The sequence below is a fragment of the Arvicola amphibius genome, chromosome 18, assembly GCF_903992535.2.
Source record: "Arvicola amphibius chromosome 18, mArvAmp1.2, whole genome shotgun sequence".
Lineage (NCBI taxonomy): Eukaryota > Metazoa > Chordata > Mammalia > Rodentia > Cricetidae > Arvicola > Arvicola amphibius.
The window spans coordinates 13,998,481-14,011,958 of NC_052064.1; the positions used below are offsets into that span (position 1 = coordinate 13,998,481).

At 34.2% G+C, this 13,478-nt stretch overlaps 1 non-coding gene across 1 annotated transcript; it reads right to left on the reverse strand.

The window, feature by feature from the left end:
• Positions 1-3,266: 3,266 nt before the first annotated feature.
• Positions 3,267-3,457, reverse strand: LOC119804098. Its single transcript, XR_005283789.1, has one exon. It is a non-coding gene; the product is annotated as a U2 spliceosomal RNA (small nuclear RNA).
• Between the last annotated feature and the right edge of the window lie 10,021 nt (positions 3,458-13,478).

Sequence of the window (13,478 nt, forward strand, 5' to 3'; positions counted from 1 at the left end):
TAGGAAATAAATGGAATTCATTCATGCATTGTGATTAAATAGCTCTATTTTTAGATGTGCGACATAAAATTATTATAGTATCTGTATAATTCACCTTGTCACATTATTTCCCATGATGATGTAAAGCAAGAAGAAGCTGAAAGGGCTGCTATTCCGTGAGATTGTCTGTTCTTGGGTCACTTAAATAGGAAGGACCTTTTATAGGCTGCAGCCTGACTTTTACTAAAGGATGGTTAAGTGACGATTCCTGTGACTGTTCATCTTGGCAGGTAAATCAGGGATCCCATGCCTCTGGGCCTCAGATTGCAAGGTGCAGTTCTCTGAAAATCACAGTGAGTCTGATCAGAGTACTATATTTCAGATCAGATTCCAACAATCACTGCGCTGTTCCTCAGGGTTTTAGGTAGTATATGGTCATATATATGATGCTGGAGGCCAGCGATAACAGAATGAATAATGTTTACCATAAAGTATTTTAAGACCTTTGTACAGATTATTCCACTAGAAAAAGATAGCAACATAGACATTTTTTCCTATGGAAGTTCTTACATGGGCATTTTCCTTGAGTAAACAGTTGTTTTTAAATTTGATTTACATTTCAGTGACCTGCTAAATAAAACATTCACCATATTTTTTGCCAGCTAACTAAGACCACTAAAGTAAAATCATTGTACTTGAATATGAATTTCTATGCCACATTCTCTGAAGCAATTATATGAAACATATTTAGCTAATATCTTTTATCTAAGATAACTTCATATTCCTTCCATTCTCTTAAAACTTATCTGTTTGACATTAGTAAAACATTAGAGATTTAATAAACATGTACCAGGTAAGAAAAACACAGATAAACTGATGAGCCCTGCTGTTATCTCAGATGCATTAGTAAAGTCTGCCCAAGGTCTATTTGTTAGAATCCCATTTATAGGTCCATGGTACTAGATGGGGTCGCCTACTAGACAGAGGGACCTAGTAGGACTATTCAGGCCCTCCAATTTTTGTAGATTCCTTCACTTCTCTCCATGATGTAGGCAGTTTTGCTCTGTCCTTCTATATCTCACCAATTCCAAGAAACTGTTAGACTCATTTTATCCATCAAATGGACTCTACCTCAAAACTGTGACCCAGAACAAATCCTGCCCCCTTCATAAGCTGACTCTTCTTGTATATTTGATATAGGGATGAGAAGATGGCCAACACACATGCCTTCTGCAGTCTCTGCTAGACAACTCAATGTTCACATAGATGGGCATTCCAAATCTGAAACGATCCATGGTTTGGTAATGTATGAGAACTTTTCCTTATAAGTGAAATATAGTTCTTAATCATTGTTGTCAGCATGGCTGGAATAAGAATCACTTATAGGATAGAATTGATGTTCATCTGTGGAGAGGAATATCTGTAAAGATGTTTCCAGAAAGGCTTGACTGATGAGGCAAGGCCAGCCCTGAATAAGGGAGCTCCTTCTATGACTAAGAAGGAAGTGATGAGCATCTATAGTTCTTTGCATCCTGATTACAGTTGTGACATGACCAGCTGCCCCATAACCCTTCCACCCTTCCTCCCCAGGCATGGTGAACTGTACTGTAAAACTGTGAGCCACAGCAGATTACTCTCTCTTAAAGTCCCATTCATCAAGTATTTTATAAAAACAAAAAGAAAAGTGAATAATACAGAAAGGACTTATTACAGACTGTGACCACATTAAAAAGCATTTTGACACCATATCAAATAAGCATTCTGAGGATATATTAAATAAACATTTTTGCATATATACTATCTCACTTTGAGTACATGGACAGTTTTTTCAATAAATGTTGAAGGAAAAGTTGAATATTCACATGAAAATGAATGAAATAGAATACTATCTCTCATTAATTAATGTACTATGGACCAAAAATTACATATAGTACTTGAAACTATGAAATTACTAAAAAAAAAAAAAGACAAAAAAAATCTACATGGAAGACTAATTCAGAGTATTGGAGTAGAAATGGTGCTTACAAAGAACTCCAAAGGAAATAAATAAAAAAACTACATGTAAGGAATTACATGCATTTAAAATGCTTCTACTAATAAAAGAAACCATTGGAGAGCAGACACATCAAGAATGAGAAAGAATGGTTGGAAAGGGTTAATCTTACAAAGGGTTAATCACAAATGTACATAAAGAATCCTAGTACATGCAATAGAAAAACTCCAACTTTTCAAGTGGAAATAGATCTAAGTTGATATCAAAACATTAAAAAATGGCTAATTAGTGCTTGACAAATGGTCAGTATCACTAATTAGGGATAAAATGCTCTTCGGAATCATAATAAAACATCACGCAGCATGGCAAAACAACAACAAAAATGGCTGGATATAACCAGTAATGGCAAGGACTTGGAGAAAAAAAGATTCCTCCCACAGTATTGGTAGGGTGCAGATCAACATAGTTATTAGGGAAATCAGCATGGAGGGTCCTCAGAAATGACACACAATTTACAATTCCATCCAGCTTTCCATGGATGAACACATCGATGAAGAAAATAAAAGGAATGTGTGAAAGGGGCCACTGTCGTCTAAGTAGATGTAGGACTATTCAAAAGGAGAAACATTTTAAAGGTCCAAAGTATCCATTTCTGAACAATTTCTAGAAGGCTGATTCACAAAGACTGTAGGTTATTATTCAACAGAAGAAAACAAATGAGATTCATTACTTGTGAGAAAGTGGACTGAAGTGCAGAACACTGTATTAAAAGAGATTTGCCTGACAAAGAAAAGAATCTACTACATAATCTAGCTCATAAGGAGGCTGTAAGGCTGAGTCTCACAGAAGTTGGGAGTAGACCAGTGGTTGTCAGAAGTAGCAATGAATAGTGGGAAAGAGTAAAGCTGAGAGGTTGACCAGTAGGTACAAATTCACAAATAACTAACAGTGAGAAGTACCTATGTTCTATACCAAATCCTGATAACAAAAGATAATAACATGCAGTGTGTATTTCAAAAAGGCAGAAAAAAGAAATGTTAACATTTTACTCAAGAAGAAATGGCAAATATTTGGGGAGAAAGAAATGTTTGCCTGATTTAAGCAGAACATACAAATATTTTATCCTAAATATATGTAGATTTATTTTGCTTTATATATTTTTAATTTTGAAATTAACATAAAATTTCACTATTTTACCACTTCTTTTCCTCCAACCCTGCCAATTTACTTCTTGTTCTTGTTAAAATTCATGGTCATCTTTTTTTCTTATTTCTTATTTTTATAAACCCCCCCAAGAGGGTGCACTGTTCCTGGCGGTACTGCAATACCAGGCCAGTGAATGGAGTGGATGGAACAAGCTCCTATTGTAGCTCTTACTTCCAAAAATTCATTCAATATATTGTCCTTGGATAGTGGACATATCAGATATTAAACTAATAAGAACAGACACTATAATTGATCTTAGCCAAAAGGCCAAGAAGCAATGGCCACTTTTTCTTTAATTGATGTTCACACACACACACACACACACACACACACACACACACGCAATAATATAGTTATATTCCTAAATCTATAAGTAATATCATTCTTAGACCATATAATATTGCTTATATGTGTGTGTTTTCAGGGCTGAACAATGTTACTGGGTCATCAACTGGAGGGTTCTTCCCTAAGGAAAACTATTGCTCTCATTTTAACCATCTTTAGTTGCCTGCTATTGTTAGTGTCTAGTCAGTAATTAACTAAAAGATTTTCATCTGTAAAAAATTTTCACCAACACAACTATGTAAATATGGGCCAAAGAAGGCTGACACAAAAAGGCATGCAGAAGTGTATGGGGAAAAGCCCACGAGGCTTAAACACAACACAAAGAATTACAATCACCTAGAAATGCTGAGAATAGGGGAAGTAGTCTTCCACAGGGAAGAACACACTGGTTATTTAAGGAGCAATAGCACTCCTTAAAACAAAACAGGATTAGCATTATACAGACTGAGCAGGTTATATTTAGGAATATATATGTATATGCATATGCATATCTGCCTACAGTAACAATGGAGAAAAAAGAGGCCATGAATTTGAAAGAGAGCAGGGAAAGGTATATGGAAGGATTTAGAGGAAGGAAAGAGAATTAGGAATGTTCTAATTAAAATCTTTAAAATAATATAATAAATTAAATTAAAATATATGTTTCATTTAATGAAATGCATGATTACATGTATTCTTATCTACTAAAACATAAATATATAGTTTATTCTTAATCTAGATATGAAATAGAGGAAATTAGGGGAAGAAAAAAGAAATCCAAATAGAGAGAATACTATTTATTTCATCCAGAAAAGCAAGCGAGATTGCTTCTAGAAGTGGAGCGGAGTAAAAGATAAAAGGCTTAGAAAGTTTCTAAAATAGTGGCAATGTTCTTATGAGAATTTGGTGGGTTATATCAGATTAATTGATTGCCAAATGATCAAATAATAATCAAGGAATCTGCAAATTTTCTGCGATAGATCAAAATTAATAGCCTTTTGACATCTATACAGGTTGATACCTTAAAAATAAAAGGTTTAGAATATTTCTAAAAATGAGTAAAGGGAAATAGTTTAAGGGCATGTTATCATTTTATCTTTCTCACACAAAAAGTTAAATTCTTGGCATATTATCTTAAAATCTTAAAATTAAATGTGCTAGCTGATTTCAGACTTCACTGTGCTTCCTTTAGTAACAAGAAACTAGGGTGCATATGTGATGATTTCTACTTCATCTGCAACTATCTCTTCCTCAGAACATAAATAGCTGAGAATATGTGGATTGAGATTCTTCGTTTTAAACAAGCAAAGAAACCATCTTTAAGCACTTATTTATAATGTATAGTGTGTTGTCTCTGCAAAACATTAAGAATCTGAATTATATGTTTAAAGTTAAGTATGAATTACACAAAAGAGATATTGAAACAATTTAACTTGCAAGACAAGCAAGTTTGGTCACACTCAATGTTTATTAATATGGGACAATAACATAATTAAGTCATAGTAGCATTGTCTGTCTTTTATACATACTTGTAAAGCAAATACTATCCTAACTGCTAAGTCATTTCCATATTTGCGATCAATAACAAGTAGTGATGTTTTCCTTGCCTCTTTCTTCTCTTATTCTGTCTATTCAGTAAACATATTATTAGGATGTTTCTTTACTGAGCCCTAGAGCAAAATATAATTCTTGACTGAGTTTATGAGTTTTGAATTTAATGAAATTGTGAGACAGTTATTTCTATATTCTAGACATAGAAGGATGCACTTTCTATAAGATCAGAAATATAAATATGACCAATGTAAAAAAATTCAATTGAAAGTATACATTTTTGACATAGTAATGATAAAAAAATAGAGAGAGCTTTCTAATAACCTGGAAAGGGCATTTGATAAGCATAGCTGAATACAAATTTTAAAACTTCTATAAATTACATTGTTTTGAAAGATGAGACCCTGATTGTACATACACAATTCTGTTGGATTATAAGGAAGAACTTGAAATAAAAATTGTTAGGAACTGAATATCCATATAGATTTATAACCCTAAGGTCAAAAGCATAACCTTTTCTGTAAATTCATACAGAAGTTACCACCACATCCAGCCAACTGCTAATTATTTATTATATTTTCCAGTATAGTGAATAGAATAATGGCAGGCTGAGTCCTCACAGAGTGTGAAGTGGTACAACAACGTATGCACCTTTCTAAATAGCATTTGTACAACACTGGATTCATATGTATTGGGCAAAACATTTCATGAAAAATATAGGTAATGTAACTGTCTCTGAAATATTACATGGCTTAAATTTTTGTTATTCTAAATTGGAAATACCATTTTTCATGGCCTAGCTTGCACATTTTTAAAACTTGACATTAATTAGGTTGAAGACATTTCTTCATTGACAGTTTTGAACTTTTTGTTAACCATGAAATTAAATTCATGAATATAAAGTAGTATAAAATTATTTTCTTTTTATAGAATTAATGAATTTTATCATTTCTTTTTAAAGTTTTTATTAATAATGATAACTGCTTCTGCATCAAACTTTTGACAAATGTCATACTGTAACATAAGAATTCAGAGGTCAAGAGCTGTTCTTTATTTTTAGCTTTTCAGCAGGCAGCTGGTACTTAACAGATTATTTATACATAACTTATATAATTCTGGAGAAACACAACGTAGTATAAAAGATTACTAGTCTTGATCAAAAGGAAGCATGCATTCATAATTTAAAATACAAATTAATATTAGTTTCTGTGTACATTAATTTTGTTGAATAAAGAAAAATTAAATGAGTTGAGAAAGGAGGTGAAAGTTAGGTCTTTTTATGAGTTGGTGGAATAAAACATTTTAAAACCATGCCAGTCAGCCTGGAGCAAGTCCTAGAGAGTGATTCCTGTAGTTTCTCTCCTTAAAGAGTGCTTAACCTATGTAAAAATACCAGATGATATGTAAAACTTGGAAATGGAAACAAATGAAAATAAAATTAGATGTTATAATGTGTGCTGTAGAGCAGATGGAAATGTTAATAGTGTCTTTATATGTTAAATCCACTTGCGATATAAATCAGGAAGTGAGAGAGCCGATATTTTATCATAATCTAGCTGGTATATGACTTTATATGACCCCAGATATTTTAGAGCTCATGAAAAATTTAGTGTCTGCTCAAACAGAGGAGGAAAAGTGTATGTTTGCATGTACGTGGAGAATTACTGTTTAAAAAGTTATCTGCACATCTATTTAAATGACTACGTAAGTAGGATGCAGGAATAAGTTGAATAATAAATAGTTTCTCAAATAATGATTGTAATTAAAATATGGAATCCAAAGACCAGATACTCTCTTTATTTGACCTAACTACTAGGAATTTCAGTCTTCTATAATGTAAAAGGTTAGAGGACAACTCAATAGTGCATCTAACAGAATCATTGAAAGGACAATATGTCTCAAATATTAAAGCCTATATCTGCATAGAGGCTACATAATACACACTGACACTTAGAAATTAGAGTATTCATAGAAAAATGATGGGTTCTGAGGAGTCTGTCTCTCATTTCTATTCCTATTCATGTCTTATTATGTGATATATTTGGTAAAACAATCAATTCTTTGATATCAACACAAAAATCATATTTAATAGCTGGTATTTGAAGTCATCAAATGTCAGTAGCTTAGGTAGTTGGCTCTAGTTGACCATATTTTACTGGTTTCCAATGTTTAAAGAAAAATTAAGTTGGATTATCAAATTGAATTTGATCCTTGGGAAAAACATCAACCATTTTTTTGATAAATAAATTTTAAACTTACATCTTGACATGTTTACTTTGCCATAAGATGATATCATAATGAGCCTAAGTTCCTTCAAAGCTTCTCTCATCTATTATGTTTTCTATAAGTTTCTTTCTTAACTCTTCTAGGATATATTCGTATATCTCTGCAAAAATCTAATTCATTTTATGGTACAAATTCTTACTTTCACTATAGTAATATACAATTAATAAAAATAATCCTCTGGTAGTGTACTTCATTTTTCTCAAGGAAGTTATGTAGTATTTTCCTAGTTTCTTCCATATTTTATTTCCAAATATAATATATATATATATAATATACATGCTTTACATCATTATGTTATATTTATATAAAATGGTTTCTTATTCCCCTATAAGAGTAAAACTATTTCCATCCAAACATAACAGATACCTTATCAGAACCTCATGAAATCTTCTCAAATATTGAGCTAATACTCAGTAACAGAGCAAACCCACAAAAGATATAAAAAAATTGGAATAACCACATGTATCTTACTGGATCAACAAGGCTTAAAGTTAGAAGCAACACTAATTTTAGAAAACCCACAAACACATGGAAAATGAACAATTCTCACCTCAGTCACCAATGAACCAAAGAGGGACTAAAGAAAGAAATTAACAAGTTCCTAAAATACAATGAAAATCAACATGTAACATATTCAAACTTATGGGGCACAATGAAAGCAGTGTTAAAAGGGAAGTTCCTAGCCCTAAATGCCTACATAAAGAACCTGGAAAAATCCCATGCTAGCCAGTTAACAGAGCACAGCAAAATGTAGCAAACTAATCCAGGAGGACTAGATGACAGGAAATAATCAAACTGAGATCTGAAATCAACAAAATAGGAATAAAGAAAACAATACCAAAAAAATCAATGAGACAATGGGTTGGTTTGTTGGGGGGAGGACACTCATTTGTTCCCAAATGCCCATACCTGAAATAATCACTCAGAAACCATATTATTAGCAATAATGTTTTGCCAATAGCTTAAGCATATTTCTTTCTAGCTCTTCTATCCTAAACTAACACATCCCCTTTAATCTGTGCATCACCATGAGGTCATGGCCAATTGGCAAAGTTTCAGCAGGCTCCAGTGAATGCATTTGTCTCTGGTGGCAGCTACATGGCTTCCTCTCTCTCCCTCTCCCTCTCCCTCTCCCTCTCCCTCTCCCTCTCCCTCTCCCTCTCCCTCTCCCTCTCCCTCTCCCTCTCCCTCTCCCTCTCCCTCTCCCTCTCCCTCCCTCCCTCCCTCTCTCTCTCTCTCTCTCTCTCTCTCTCTCTCTCTCTCTCTCTCTCTCTATATATATATATATATATATATATATATATATATGTGTGTGTGTGTGTGTGTGTGTGTGTGTGTGTGTGTGTGTATTTCAGCTTGGCTTTACTCTGTTAAGCCATTGGTGGAAAGCACCTTCTTTATTAACCAGTGGCAATAAAACATATCCACAGCATATATCACTTCTCCTTTTCTGTTTAAATAAAAAGGAAGGTTTCAATTTTAACAAAACATGATTACATATATCGAAACAGGTTTCAAGCAAGAATTACAGTTACAATATTTATATCTACTTTATCTTTTATCATAACTAAAGAAAACTATAACTATCTATTCTTCAGCTTCATCAAAGACTCCAGAAGGAAATAATATTACCTAAGTTAAGAGGAAGTTCATTATAAGCAACTTCCAAAACTCTAGAATTGACAAAGACATCTTGCTGCCAAAGTACTTCTGCAACACTGGGGCATCGATCTTCACCCTACAGGTGCATAGTATCTGGGAGACTTTTCCATGAAGCAGGAAATTTCAAAGACAGTTTCACCTCTACTGGCAGTTTGTCAGTCACATTCTCCTATGTCCTGCAGAATGTCTGGCACACACTTTCATGAAGCAGGAACCGTGAAACTATCTCACCTTCTATAGGCAGCTTCAGCATTCATTTTTCTGTGGGTCCTGCAAGTCCAGTCAAGCAGTTCAGGCAAGAGCAGTTTCTTGCCCAAATAGCTAACCAACTCCACAGGGAGCTTCTTCGATATCCATCATCCTCTTGAAGTAGATTGGTGCTGCCAGGAGCAGATGTGTCTCATTGTCATAAAAAGTCTTAAGCTTTTAAAACATTCTAAATGCCATATTCTGAAGGTCTCTGAAAGATTTGAAGAATATGTATATCTCCAGAAAACCTAACATGACTACAAACTTGATTATTATAAATGAGTATCTATTAAACTGTAATCTCTTAATTATACATTACATTTTTAAATGAGCTGCACAAACACAATACCTTAATCAAGAGCAGAAATATACACATAACAATATTGACCTAAAATGTGTATCAATAGACCAAGGTCTACACCAAGCAACGTATGGATATCTATAGCATATACCAATTACATTATTTAAATGTAAATAAACATTTATAAACAATCATTTAGAGAATTTGGACATAGTTCTCTCCAAACTTTGTCTTGATTTCATGGTGTCTTTTCAGCAGGGTCTTGGTCCATACAACCACATTAGTCTGGAAGCAATTCACAGGTTTTCATCCTCTGTGGAAACAAAAGAAAAATACAATGAAATGTCTCTCTGTACTTAACTCATCCACATTAAAATAATTTAAAAGAAACACAATAGGATACATAATCCAGACTCTCTGTGTATATTCCTGTGTATATTCTGTGTATATTCTTCATTTATTACTTTTTCTATAAATTTACTTTGTCTTTAAAGACTTTATTTTTAAAATGATTTATTTCTTTTTATAACTCTCTGTACTCTTTGTCTTCCCTCTCCCAAGCCTATGTCCATTTATCCAGCACTGTGACCCATTTAGAGATCTTTTTTTTTAAAAATCTGAATCTGTGTTTATTGTTAATCTGTAATTATTTTCTGACTCGAAGCATCTTTTTTATTAATGCTAAGTGGCATGGCTAGGACCAACTCCCTGGCACTGCCTGTTGGCCTCACCCAGTCCAACATGGCAGAGACATGTTCACTGCCTCTGAGAGCCATTCTCTCTGCCAGAGTTGGGTCACAGTGGGTCTGTGTTGCCATTTAGGAAGGTGTAGCACTCTGCTAACAGACCCCATTTAAAAGCTCTATAACTGGACCACTCAAAAAAGTCGGAGTTGTTCATGCAATTAGAATGAATCAGGAAACCTTCTTAAAGGAGCTGTGTGGTTTTTGCTGCTACTACTGAGTCAGGAAGCTTTCTCTTACATGACTGAGAAGCAAAGGACATTGGCGCTGGGCTCTGATTCTTCTGCATGGACGGGCTCTGTGGGAGCCTTCTCAGCTTGGTCGATCACCTTCCTGGACCTGGGGGGAGTTGGGAGGACCTTGGACTTAGCATAAAGTGGGGAACCCTGATGGCTCCTCGGCCTTGAGAGGGAGGGAGGGGAGGTATGGGTGGAGGGAAGAGGAGGGAAGGGGGAGAAGGAGGGGCGGGAAGGGGGAGGAGGAGCGGAGGGAGGGGGAGGAGGAGGGAAGGAGATGGAAATTTTTAAATATAAAAAAAAATAAACCATGAGAAAGAAAAAAAACAAAAAAAAAACAAACAAACAAAAAAAAAGAATCATGCCTCTGCTTGCTTACAGGAAAGAATCCACCCAAATGTTGCTACCAAAAAGTCATGATTAGCTCTGGGGTTTTTTTTGTGCCTAAAATTCCCTTTTCATCTTTCTCAGGTCACAACCATATTGGAGTACCAGTTTGTTGGGGGAGACAGCTCTTTTGCTCCCAACTGCCTAGACCTGGAATAACCACTCAGAAACCATAATATTTGTACTACTGTTTGACCAATAGCTTAAACATATTTTTAGCTAGCTGTTATATCCTAAACTAACCCATCACTATTAATCTGTAAATCACTATGAGATCATGGTTTACTGGCAAAGTTTTGGCAGAGTCCAGTGGAGGCATCTGTCTCTCGTGGGAGCAACATGACTTCTCCCTACTCCACTTACTCTCTCTATATGTCACTTTCAGTCTGGCTTTGCTGTGTTAAGCCATTGGCAGACAGCAGCTTCTTTAATAAACAATGGCAATTAGACATATTCACAGCATACATCACCTCCCACATCAGTTGGTTATTCAAGAAAATCAACAAAATTGATAAACCTTTAACCAAACTAATCAAAATGCAGAGAAAGAATATTCAACTTAACAGAATCAGAAATGAAGAGGGGGAAATAAAAACAGACATGGATGAAATTCAGAGAATATCAGGTCATACTTCAAAAACTGTACTCCACAATATTAGAAACTTAAAGCAAATGGATTATTATCCGGATAAATATCACTTACCAAATTTAAACCTATACCAGATAAGCAAATTAAATAGACTTATATCCACTAAGGAAATAGAAACAGTCAGCAAAATTCTCTCAACCAGAAAAAAGTCCAGGACCAGATGGTTTTAGTGCAGAACTCTACAAGATGTTCAAAGAAGGACTAATATCAATACTCCTCAAATTGTTCCACAACATGGAAACAGAAGGAATATTGCTAAACAATTTTTTTAAACCAGGATAACAGTTACCATGATACTCAAACCACACACAGATACTACTAAGAAAGAGAACTGCAGATCAGTCTCACTCATGAGATGCAAAAATACTCAAGAAAACACTGGCAACAGAATCTAAGAACACATTAGAAAAATCATCTACCGTGATCAAGTAGGCTTCATCCCAGAGATGCAGGGATAGTTCAACATACAAAAATCTGTCAATGTAATTTACCATATCAACAACCTGAAAGAAAGAAAACATACGATCATCTCATTAAATAATGAAAAAGCCTTTGACAAAATACAACATCCCTTCATATGCTCTTAATTTAAAACATACCTCCAAGTACAGAATCAATAAACCCTCGGAGAGCTGTGCTTCTCAATATCCATCATGTGCTGACAAGTAATGTTAGTTTGGGTGCTAATCAGACTTTTCTGAACTCCAAGTTAGATGATAATTTTCACCATATTTCTTATGTTTTTTTTTAAAAACAAAGCCTTTTGTTTTCTATTCCTCAAAGAAATATTTGTACAAACCAATGACTGAGAATTATGAGTATTACAGATTAGAATAACAGAAGTCTGGCCACAATGGCCAGCATTAAGCATTAAAGGACAGTTTTTCCCACCAACACCTTTTCCTTTTATTTCCCCATCACAGAGTGCAGATTTGATTGCAGATGCCTATGACTGTAGCAGAGTACATTTGGCCCAATTTGGAGTATACAATTTTATCAATTTTAGCACATATTTCATGATATTTATATGGAAACCTTTCTATTGGTTTAAGAATAACACTTTCCAATGTATCAGAGTTTTCTAATAATACTGGCATAATATATAATGGAATCTAATGGATCATTACCATATTTTCATTATTAAGTTCTTATTCTCTGAATAACCAAAATGAGTGCATAATAGCTTGAACCTTATTTGTCAAACGAAATTTAATCCAAAATGAGCATCACATAATTTATCCATATGGCTTTTTATTTATTTTCTCATTTTACAGATAATACTGTGAGGCTCAAACAAACCAATTAAAATGAGGTCATATAAGGTTAGGAATCTTGCTGTCACAAACATGTTTCTGCACAGCTCTGGGACAGTCAGAATAACAAAAAAGGACAAAGAACATGAGTTCTTATGAATAACTCAACCATCACCATCTTTCAAAATGCTGCAACATTCTATTTTCAGGACTACAACACAAACAAATGCTATACAAAACTTATGTGCTCAGTGGAAGCACAGATAATAAAATTGTTCCTAATGGGAAAAAATTGATGATATCTTCTTTGGTGTCAGACAGAGGGAAGGAAAAGGCTAGTGATTATATTTATTATTTACTTCTTTCTTCAACTGAGACCATATGGAAAATTGGTGGAATACTGACTGAGGGCAGTTTAGGCTTCTAGTATAGCGGCAAAATGTATCATTGAATATGATTATTAATTTTATTAATAAAATATTATTAATCAATGTTTTATAGTCACAAGTGAATATAACTTGCTTTTCTAGCGACTCACAGTCATGCTACTCCTGGCAATGTTATACAGTTCATAAAAATAAAAGAAAAAATATCAGAATGTAACTTGAAATATCTGTATGGGTTTCTCCAAAGCAGTCTATTTTACATTTAAACAGCAT